Genomic DNA, 12,227 nt, shown 5'->3' with positions numbered 1-12,227 from the left:
TCCCCTTTAAATGTAGTTCAGGTTTGTGAGACAAGAGCTGTTCATTCATAAATCCATGAATAATATTCCAGTTTTTAGAACTTAATTTTTGTCCTCTTCAAGTTGATCTGTAAACAGATGGAAGTTTAGAAGGTGCTAACTCTAAAGATCATAATTTAATTTTACTATTGAAAATGAGTACTATAAAATCTGATCTTTGGCAAAAATAAAATCTCACATAATACCTTGTCATCTGTGTTTTCAGTTTATAAAGCTAGTAAGTGTTCTTAAAACATGTGTTTTGCTGAGCTATCTTGAACAAGCAGTATCTAGTTATTATTCAGTAACTTGTATCAGCTGGTGTCTAAAGAAAATTAATTTAAGTAAGTGTTCTCTGCTTTGGTTATTAGTTACAACTTGAACTTGACAGTAAGATCCCTGTTTCAAATTACATATCACAGAATCCTTGTATCCAGGAAACTGTAGTGGTGGCAAAGAATACTATGGCTGAGAGTGTGCACCCAATCTAGATATCTTTGGGGAGCTAGTATGTCAAAGAACAACTTTGTCCGTTTGCTTCCATTCTGCAGTAAAATCATACTCTTTCAGCAAAATTGATAAACACAAGAATGGAAAAATGGGTATGTTGCCAACACATGAGCCACCATAGCACATTTATTACCTTGCAATAGTTTTGCATGGTTTGGATTGTTTAGAACATATGGGTTGAAAAGTATTTATAGCATTGTTCTGCCATGCTGTGAGAAATATAATCCTAATTTTCATCTACAAGGGTATCAATAAGAGATAAAGCATGCAAATCCTGGAAATGGTGGTTCAGCAGAATATTAAAAATCTGAGAGCGTTCTAATTAGCTTCATGGAGAAGGGTGGTGAGATAGAAACCCATATAAAATAACATAGCTGAAAGTGTTAATGGCGACAATATCAGAACCAGTACAATTGTAAGAGGCATGTGTTAAGAATATCTGCCAGGCATATTGCATCTGAAGAAGTCAAACTTTGCTAAAGCAGGTTGCACATAGATAAGTGAAGTTACTATTACTATTTCTTCTTGATCCAAGCAATAAAAAACCCAAACAAAGTGGAAATAAATCTGATTCTGCAGAGAAATTTTTAAACACCCCAGAGCAAAACTCAACTTTATTTACAGACAATTCTAGTAACGCTCCTTATTGTTAAGTCTGCCTAGATTCCTCTCTTTTTTGGTTACTTATGTTGTCCAGCTTAGGATCATATTTTCAGTGTTAGATGATTGTCTTAGGTAATTTTTTTTAAAACATTTTGATGAAAAAGGGCTCGATTTTCTAAGTATCATGAAGGGAAAAGAAATTTTTTGCTGTATTTATGCAAAACATCCCCAACTTTTTAATTGAACAGCCTAGACACCTTTGTATTATAGATATAGTTCTGATACTTGGTAGTGTGGGGATGGTGTCAAATCAGGTTTATTTTTGTATGATTTTTCTCAGAAAACTTACTCATATTTAAGCTACAAACTCTTGAAGCATCTCACTATTCACAGTGGGAATTTGTTTGCATTTGATAGCTAAATTATATAAAATCTCATGTTTCATGCCTGCTCCGTCCTCTCTCAGTGATTATATATTGACTTGATTGCAAAAGCATCCTTCTCTGACAAAACCTGTGAGGTTGCTTCATCGCACAGCTGCATAGCTTTGGAACAGGACTTTCTCTGCAATTATTACTGTGGGCTGAGGCAACTTACTGAGAGATGCAAAACACAGAGTAACACAAGTTTGAAGGGGCCTCTGGAGATTATCTGGCCAATATTCTGCTCAAAGCAGGGCTAATTTCAAAGTTAGATCAGGTTGCTCAGGCCCTTATCCAGTTGAATTTTATAGATAGCGAGGAATGGAGACCACATCCACGCAGAACAATCTGTTACAGTTCTGAACCACTCTCGCTGTGAAAAACTTTTTCCTAATGTATAATCACAATATTCTTTGCCCAAAGCTGTGTCAAATCTCGCTTGTCCTTTCACTGTGTGCCTCCAAGAAGAGCCTGGCTCTGTCTCCTTTAAAGTCTCCCATTATATAGTTGAAGACAGCAATAAAATCCTGCCTTAGCCTTCTCTTCTGAAAACTAAACAAATTCAGATCTCTCAGCATCTCCTCATATATAATTTGTTCCACCCCCCTCCTCATCTTGGTGGCTGTCCACTGGACTCACTCCAGTTTGTCAAGGACTGTTTTCAGCTTGCAAGCCCCCAACTGGAAGCAGTCTTGCAAGTGCCAGGGTGAGGGGGACAAGCTCTGCTCTCAGCCTCCTGTCTGTGTTTATATTAGTACAGCCCAGGATGTGTTTGGCTTTCCTTGCTGGCAGGGCATGCTGCTGACTCTTGTTCAACTTTTCCACAGGATCCGCAGGTCATCCTCTGTAGCCCCTTCTGTATTTCTGCGGGGGGTTATTCCATCCGAGGCTCATGGCTCTGCATTTTCCGGTGTTGAACTTCATGAGATTCTTCTCAGGCCATTTCTCCAACCTGTTGAGTTCCCTGACTGGCAGCTTTGCTTTGCAGCATATCCACCACTCTGTGCACCCTCGTCTGCCCCAGTTTGGCATCGTTCATTAACTTGCTAGGGATGCCGTTTGTCCTCTTGTCCCTGTTGTTAATGAAATATTCATCTCAGTATTGATTGCACAGGAATGCTACTAGTACCTAGCCAATATTGTACTGCTGGTAAAAACCTCTTGAGACTGCAGTTCAGTCATTTCCCACACACCTTATAGTTTGTGTGTGCTGCCCGTATCTCACTAATTTGGCTAGCACACTGGGTACAAGAAAAATGGTCTTTCTTCTACTTTTAGTGTCCTTCTGTTTCATCTGTGTTAGTTCTAAAGAGTTTGACAACAGTCACACCAGTAAAATGAAGTAAAAAAACTAAGCTTGCATAATGGGAAGATGGGACAAGGAGTAAATAAAGGTGGTCTTGTTGAAGAACAGAATGGGGACAGTGAAGAAATCTGGTGGGTCTGGTAAGGTAGAAACTTTGAATCTCTGGTGAAGATGCTGTAGCAGGCTGTGAACTGGCAGATGGAACATGTATGAAGAACAGAGGGAGTGCTCTAGCAGGAAAAGCAGATATTATATAAGGACCTGGAAGAGTTTGGGGTGGACCAGAAAAGTAAAGTTGAAGGAGAAACTCCAGAAGAAGACTGAGCTGGAGATAAAGAGTGGAATTTAAAGGTACTCAGGGACTGAGACTTGGTCTAGGGCAGGGGCTATAAGGAGGACCAAAACAGAGTTAGTGCATGTTGCAGAGCATGGGGATATAAAAAGGCTGACAGGGGAAAACAGGGAATATGGAGCTGGGCCTATGTAGAGCAGTCTTCCTCCCAAGAGTTATGTGCAGCTCTTCCGTTTTATGCCTGTCTATTACAGATTTACCCAGAAGGTAATGGATTAGCCTGGCTGTGGTTCCTTCAATAGCCCAAGTGGCAGAGGTCAGTGCTGTAGATATGAGCTTTCATCACTCCTGAAACACCAACTGCCACTCAGAAGGACTCAATGAGATGCTGTTTTGGGTGTTGATTGTTTAATTTCTTTAAAGCCTTGGTATTTTTCATGCATATAGAGAAAATATAATGAAGTTATATCAGTAAGATTGTAACATCAGCCTTCCCAAAGCTGAAACATGCCAGAACTAAATTTGTGTGCATATATCTTTCTCTCTCTCTGCCTAATGTTCACAAATGTCAAATGAAGATACTACTGCTTTACCACACAGGACCCCTATGAATAAGCATTGATTGGTGTCTGTGAAGAGCCCAACTGTTATAATGAAGAGTGCTATTGAAAATCACATGTGGAAAATTGACAAGACTGTTTTCAGAGCAGGCTTGAGTAAGAAAGAATACATGAGGCTACATATGAGCAAGCGTGAAAACATCCAAAATGTTGAGTAGGTGCTCAGTCAGTGAGTGTGATTTTGGAAACTAACAATGGTATTATTAAACACAGTATCTGAAATGGAACAAAAATGGTTTACAAGCTTGTTAAACACACATAGCCAGCATTTTTCTTGGAAAAAATACAGCATGAATATATTTCCACTTCAGTCCTTATATGGAATTGTATGTTCAGCTACCTTGCATTTATTTATTTCATAGGTAGATAAGGGATGTACTGCATAGAAGCTGAAGGGAGTTAAGGCACCAGTTTTTCATGTTCTCTAATTTACTTCTGACATGGACTCTGAGATATGACCCTCAGTTCATTGTTTTCCTTACTTAAGACGAAGGATTTTGCTTGTTTCATTTCAGCAAAGCACTGAAGACCTTACTCTTCAGAGGGAGAGATGCATTTCAGTACAAAAATCAGTACATAAGCAAATATTAAATGATGTCTGTACCAGTGCTTTTTTTCAAAAGCATTTGAGAAAATTACCTAGGCCAAAACTGCCTTTTCAAGAAGATCTAAAATGTCACTGTATGGCTAGCACCAGCTTCTTTATTATTTATTAAATGGCAGCATTAGGTATTAATAGCTTCAAGATGTTTTCATGTATGACCCATTTTCTGACTCATGCCTGCCTTGTTTCCTCTCACTCTAATTCACTTTATTGTCAACAAATGTGGATCTGTCTGGAAATGGCAAGCAACCTGAAAACTGCATTGCCTAAGAGACTGGCCCCACTTTTGCGCTACCCTTCCCAGTTGTTCCAGAACTAAATGCCAAGGGAGTAGAGCAAAACGAGTTGTCTTCTTTATTACAGGGGAGATATGGTAAGAAATAAGTGAGAACAGGTCTCCAACAGCTTCACTCATGACTTCTGATGAGAGCCATATTTGAGTCATTTAGCAGCCTAAAATGAACGGAGTCTGGGGGTGGTCTTTGTGGGGTAGACTCGATACCAGATTACTTGGGGAAAGTCTCCTTGTCCCAGAGAAATTCCTCAGGTCTGTGTCTGCCAACTACTTGGTCCTTTTCTGATGACAACAAGGGGAAATTTTAAAAATTGAGGACAAGGTCTGTGTCTTATGGCCAATTCTGAATCTCAGATTCAAAATCAGAGTTTTCATTGCAACTTTATCTCTCTGAGTGTGAGAGATATTCAAGACTGTTTTTATGAGAACTGAGACTCCTTAAAAAGTGTAATGCTAGAAATGTTAGTCTAACTAAAATATACCAAGTAGAAATAAAAAAAGAAATATGGATCTAATGGAAAGGAAGTCAAAGGAGAGGTGCTCAAAGGGCTGGAGCGCCTCTCCTATGAAGACAGGCTGAGAGAATTGGAGTATTTCAGCCTGGAGAAAAGAAGGCTCCAGGGAGACCTTATTACAGCCTTCCAGTACCTAAAGGGGGCCTACAGGAAAGCTGGAGGGACTGATTATCAGGGAGTGTAGTTATAGGGTGAGGGGTAATGGCTTTAAGCTAAAAGAGGGTCGATTTAGATTAGATGTTAGAAAGAAATTCTTTACTGTTAGAGTGGTGAGGCACTGGAACAGGTTGCCTAGAGATGTTGTGGAGGCCCCATCCTTGGAAGTATTCAAGGCCAGGTTGGATGAGGCTTTGGGCAACGTGGTCTAGTGGAGGGTGTCCCTGCCCATGGCAGGGGGGTTGGAACTAGATGAACTTTAAGGTTCCTTCCAACCCAAACCATTCTATATTCTATAATTCTATGATATTTCAGTGCTTGATAAATCTGAAATCACTAGCTTTACTGTACACCTCAGTCATCTCAGCATAATCAAGGAATGGAGGATTTAGTTACTGCATACTGCGAATCATCACAGGGGAATTGCTACAGAAATGTTTACAACAGGTATTTCTTCAACAGGGAAACAGATGGAGTGTGCTGTCCAGGTTTTTCGTCTATGTTAGGCTCTATACTAAAGTTGTCATGGGAAACAAGTAATTGAAGAGCTACTTTTATTCCTTAGGTTCCCATTTTGTTAGTATCAGCACTCTCAAGCTATTTTCTTTGCCTGTTTAATCCTTGGATGTTCTGAGGACATGAGGTGCTATGTTTCTACCATTAGACATGTGCACAGCTGCTCTATAGAAGGAACAAATCTTGTACAAGATGATGTAGTAAAAAAATTAGTTTATACTTGCAGTCAGAGGTTCTGAGATAGGTTTGATGTTCAGTACAGCTTCAGATACACAGAAGATCAGATATTAATCCTCATACTGTTAGCTGAAGTCTAATACTGAGCTGAATTAGCACCCCACTAGAGAAAAGTAATTCCTCTTGAATGTGATTTTGCATGGATCTAATCTGTAAGCCCATTTCAACTCTATTTTCTGACCAAATGAATTTGTGATGATGAGAGCATACTGCATTCATAGCAAAAGATTGAAGTATTGTGATTCTTTAATTTAGCAAGGCTACCTTATTATATCCTTGTAATTACAACAGAGTATTTTTGAGGGGAATTGATGGTTTTTAAAGGAGAAATAAAATACTGCATTAGGAATCTTGCTGCTAAACTTGAAATCACGATTTTTAATTTATATTTTTTTAAACATAGTAATAACAATTGCTTAAGCTCTTAGGACAAAACTTGAGCCAGTTCAATTTCTTGTCTGAGAATATGCCATTTCGCTTTTTGTATCTGCACATATATATCAAGGGATTTAGCTGAATTCCATCTGACAAGTTCAGAAAAATATCTCTTGTCTCCCTAAACAAAACAGAATCCAAACCAGTTATTAGAAGGTACTTTGAATATGAAACAAATCTAAACCAAAACCTACTTGCAGGTACCTATTCATACATTATAAGTTTGACTAAGAGTTGATGCCTGTTGTGTTTGGTGGATCTTTGTGGGTCTGCAGAGCTGCATCATATCACAGGTGGGATGCTCTTTATCTCTCTTTTCCTATGTCTTTTTCTCATCTTCTGACTTGCTAGCATGTGCAACTGCAAGACTTCTCTTAGGCACCATGGTGCATAGTTGCATGTACTTACCTTTTCAGAGCCTGCTGCTGTGCATATAGTTGCACCGTTCAATTCCTGTGGGATATGTGCTCCAGGGTGTGGAGCTGGAGAGGAGCCGAGCTCTTGGGTTGGAATGCAAAGGGTTCTCCATGTTTTATCAGCAAGTGAAAACAGGAATCAAGAATATGTCTTGTGTGACAGTTCCCATTGGGATTTGTGGAGCAGTGCTGAGGTTGGAGAATGAAGACACAATTAAGACATCTTCAGTCAGAATCTCTGCACTGTTGGCTTATCTTTCCATTTTACATACTGTACTTTCCAAGATAACCTGACTGAAACTGGTTTTGGATTCTGGATTTGGCAACAGACTGTTGTTGGTTAGAATTATTTAGCTCAGTACTGGGGCCAGTTCTGTTTAATATCTTTATCAATGATCTGGATGAGGGGATCGAGTGCATCCTCAGTAAGTTTGCAGATGACACCAGGTTGTGCGGGAGTGTTGATCTGCTTGGGGGTAGGAAGGCTCCACAGAGGGATCTGGACAGGCTGGATCGATGGGCCGAGGCCAATTGTACGAGGTTCAACAAAGCCAAGTGCCAGGTCCTGCACTTGGGTCACAACAAGCCTGTGCAGCGCTACAGGCTTGGGGAAGAGTGGCTGGAAAGCTGCTCTGCAGCAAAGGACCTGGGGATGTTGGTCGACAGCCGGCTAAATATGAGCCAGCAGTGTGCCCAGGTGGCCAAGAAGGCCAACAGCATCCTGGCTTGTATCAGGAATAGTGTGGCCAGCAGCACTAGGGAAGCGATCGTCCCCCTGTACTCGGCACTGGTGAGGCCGCACCTCGAGTCCTGTGTTCGGTTTTGGGCCCCTCTCTACAAGACAGACATTGAGGTGCTGGAGCGTGTCCAGAGAAGGGCAACGAATCTGGTGAAGGGTCTAGAGCACAAGTCTTGTGAGGAGCAGCTGAGGCAACTGGGGCTGTTTAGCCTGGAGAAAAGGAGGCTGAGGGGAGACCTTATTGCTCCCTACAACTACCTGACAGGAGGTTGTAGCCAGGTGGGTGTTGGTCTCTTCTCCCAAGTAACAAGCGATAGGACAAGAGGAAATGGCCTCAAGTTGTGCCAGGGGAGGTTTAGATTGGATATTAGGAAAAATTTCTTCACTGAAAGGGTTGTCAAGTGCTGGAATGGGCTGCCCAGGGAAGTGGTTGAGTCACCATCCCTGGAGGTGTTTAAAACATGTGTAGATGTGGTGCTTAGGGACATCGGTTAGTGGTGGACTTGGCAGTGCTAGGTTAATGGTTGGACTTGATGATCTTAAAGGTCTTTTCCAACCAAAACAATTCTATGATTCTATGATTCCATATAAATATGTATGTGAAATCAAGTGACTATGGTTTCAAGCTTGGGTATCTAATGCTACATGCTTGAATTAAAAAATAAGTACCCAAGATGTTACTTGGAGCAATATGAAGAAAGAGTACAATTTAAAAACTGTTATTGATATTTCAACATATTTTTATTAAGGCAAGAACAAAATTAAAACCAAACTAGAAGTAAATCAAAGAACAGAGGCCTTTGGGCAATAATTGAAATATTGACCTATTTGTCTTAATACGTTTGATATACTTTTGAATAAATGGACTGTTTTAAAATCAAGTATTTATTTTGGTCATATTTATACCAGAGCAAGCCTAGATGAGAGCCTGGTGTTGTGTTCTAACCTGCTGCTCATTCAGATCATTTTCTGGAAGAGTAATGTCTGAAATACAGAGTATTGGAAACTTTTGGGACCATTTTGGTGGGAGGAAATGCAAAATCTGTCAGGTCATTTTGAAGAAAGGCAAGTCATAGCCGCTGGCTACTGCTCAGTCCTAACACCATGAAGGGCTGAGTGGCTGTGATCAGATCCTGACAGCCTTCCAAGACCAGAGGTGAGGAGGGTTGTGGTGCAGTCAGCCGCCAGTCTCAGCTCCACTGAGCTGCTGCTTTCCTGTTGAGACTTGGCCTGGATCATGGTGTGTTAGTAGGTTTGATGTGCCAAGCTTAGTGCGACATCTGCTTCCAACATTCAGCTATATGCAACAGAGAATGTTTTGGCTAGAACCGAGTAAATAGATGGTTTTTCTGCCATAGGTAGCCATTAAAGAATATTATGCTACAAACAGAAGTTGAAACCTGTGTGTTTTTTTTTCCCTTTCATTTATAAGAAGTGTGCATATGTGGAAAAGAAAAAAAAGGTAAGATTCAGCAGGGGTGCCTTGTATCTAGTGCACTGGTATTATGTGTGTCCTATGTGAACAGGTAATATGTTTTTAAATGTCATAGCAGAAGTGTGGCTGCTGTGTCCATATTACTGTACATTTAATTCCACGTGAATTTGTCTCTCTAATAGACTTTTTCTTTCCTTTGTAATTTATAGGGCAGGGAGCAATTAATGTCTACCAACAATAAAAAGTGAAAAGATTAATGAGGTCCTATATTGTGACACCTCTGAAGCATTTGAGCTTATTCTCTGTTGCTGTGAGGAATAAGAAATGACACAAATAGATGACATGGATTTGCCAAAACAAAATGCAACTTCTTAATGTCTTGAAACAAAATTATCACCAACACAAAAGGCACGTGTATGGGTTTATCACAGACCTAATTTCTTACACGTTGCTGCATAAGTTACCACCAAAATATGTCGACAAGCAGTTTTGCAAACACATAGTATGTGCAGTTGGCTACCTGAATGTATTTCCTACCTTTCATGAGTCGTGTTCTCTTTGCTTACTATTAATTGCATAGTCAGCATATGCAAATTTATATGTGGGCATTATCTGAATGAATACTTTAGCTACTTTGGGATAATTTAGATGATGTAGATAGGTAACACTTAGTATTTACTGTTTGGTTAGTACTGATGATTGAGACACCTGCACATGAAGAAAGACAGAAAGATCTGCAGTCTACAAGCAGGAAAGAGGAGACACAGAGAAATGAGGAAAAGAACACAGTCCAGTTTTTCAATCTGCTATTTTAATACTTTATACTATTGTAATGTAACCATTACAGTTCATCTGATCAACTGAAAGCTGCCATGGAAAGAGTTTTTCCCCTGTCACATTTCTCATCATGATTCCTGTGGCTGCATGAGTAAGCCAATGTGACTACACGGTTGGGATCCTTCCTTCTTCACCCTGCATTTTCTGGCCTCCTCCCTTGCCTCAAGTCTTGTGACTGTGCGTTGAACAGCATTAATTTACTACTCAGGGCCTAAATGTCTATGGCCAGAAGTGGAGAGCAAGACTGCCGGGTCTGGCAGCAGTTTGCAGTTACTACTTCTTGCATATAAAGAAAAATGACATCCTCAGTAGCCTTTAACACTAAATTTTCAGAAGTGAGGTCTAGGGCTTGGGTAGAGAAGTGCTGAACACCTATGGCTCTCCTTGAAGGGAAGAAGTGCTGTAGGATCTAAGAAATTCAAAATCAGTTTGAAAATCAGTTTGATGGGGGTGTCTCACATTGTATCCTTTATATAACACTCTGTTCAGGTTCTGTTTCTTACTAATTCTATATTCTATTTCTTACACTTTCACCTATATTTTAGCATATGTAATTTTCTGTTTCTGGAGGTCGTCTATGACAAATGTAGTAGATAAGTTGTTTTTTTATTTCACTGTGTGTCAACAAGGCCTTGCCTTATAAAGCTAGCACACACCTAACAATTAGGCTACATGGCATTGCCAGACTTCACTGCTCTGTTTCAAACTCTAACATGTTTATCACATGCATTAATATTGAAAGAATGAATTGGCATGCAAAGTTGAATTCAGCACTTTCCAGAGGACAAAGTCAAGTACGTCAGCTGGGGCAATATTTCCGCACAAACTACTTAGATTTTGTGAGGCATCATATTTCTGTGCACCTGTCTTGCCTCCATTTTGGCTGAAAGAACAAGCTAAAGCATGCTTCTTTGAGGTCTGTATCTTCCCTACTAGGGTCAAGACTCTCAAGACTGAAACTTCACATAATTTGTTATTCATTTTTCTTGACAGAGGAAGATAGAGTTAAATTTCTTCACAGTAGCTAGCATGGGGGTATAGTTTGAATTTGTGCTGAAAACAGTGTTGATAACACAGAGATGTTTTCGTTGCTGCTGAGCAGTGCTCACACAGAGCCAAGGCCTTTGCTGCTTCTCACCCCACCCCACCAGTGAGCAGGCTGGGGGTGCACAAGGAGTTCGGAGGGGACACAGCTGGGACTGCTGACCCCAACTGACCAAAGGGATATTCCATACCATATGATGTCATGCTCAGCATATAAAGCTGGAGGAAGAAGGAAGAAGAGGGGGATGTTCAGAGTGATGGTGTTTGTCTTCCCAAGTCACCGTTACGTGTGACAGAGCCCTGCTTTCCTGGAGATGGCTGAACTACCTGGCAATGGGAAGTGGGGAATGAATTCCTTGTCTTGCTTTGCTTGTGCATGCATGGCTTTTGCTTTACCTATTAAACTGTCTGTATCTCAGCCCATGAGTTTTGTCACTTTCACTCTTCTAATTCCCTCCTCCATCGCACCTAGGGGGCAGTGAGCGAGTGGCTGTGTGATGTGTAGCTGCCAGCTGGGGTTAAATAACAACAAGTATATAACGAACTACAAAGCACAGGTATTCTGATGGCCTGACAGCACTATAGTGCTGTGAACACTTAGAGCAGCCCAAATCTGCAGGTGAAATGCAGCCTTTCTTCTATGCAATGATTGGTTGGTAAGATGTGTTTTCAGACCAGCTATTAGTTTGTCTTCTGTCATGCTTTTGTCACCTGTCCTTTGATTGGTAACACCCAGCCGTGGGCTTTTGTCCCATCTGTTACACTTCTTATGCTTTCAAGCACATGACTTTCAAGTCATATTTGAATTTCTGGGATGCATATTCCTTGTACATGGGCATCAGCTAGGACTGGTGCCTCTGTCTTTTCAGCTGTCAATCAAGTGTTGCACCACATCATGCAGTGTACCAGTCTTGGACTGGCTTTCGTCTGCTGCTGCTGCTGATGCTGCAGGCTAGCCATGGCGGGCTCGTTAGCCTGCTCATGTTACTGGATTGGGCGGGTCCCATGTCCTAGTAGTTTGGTTTGATGAAGCTGGCTTAAGCAAAAATGGGTCCGTATGTTTAGGAACTCTTTTTTTTTTTTTTTCTTTCACTGCGTCCTAGACTGTGCACTGATAGACTGCAGAAGCTCTGTTCCTAGGATTTACTGTTTTGGGGCAAGAACACAAGCATTTTTACATGCAGGTGTCAGATTTTCCCGCGTGCCTAGTTCCTGCCCTGCTGCCCA

At 40.8% G+C, this 12,227-nt stretch overlaps 1 protein-coding gene across 2 annotated transcripts in view; it reads left to right on the top strand.

Annotated features, from left to right (window-relative positions):
- Positions 1-12,227, top strand: part of ESR1 (estrogen receptor 1) — a 175,992-nt gene that overhangs the window by 63,086 nt on the left and 100,679 nt on the right. The gene's annotated exons all lie outside the window — the stretch shown is intronic.

Source organism: Grus americana, chromosome 3 (genome assembly GCF_028858705.1).
Source record: "Grus americana isolate bGruAme1 chromosome 3, bGruAme1.mat, whole genome shotgun sequence".
NCBI classification, from domain to species: domain Eukaryota; kingdom Metazoa; phylum Chordata; class Aves; order Gruiformes; family Gruidae; genus Grus; species Grus americana.
Note: the sequence above shows the minus strand (reverse complement) of the source record. Positions and strands in the feature narration are given on the sequence as shown.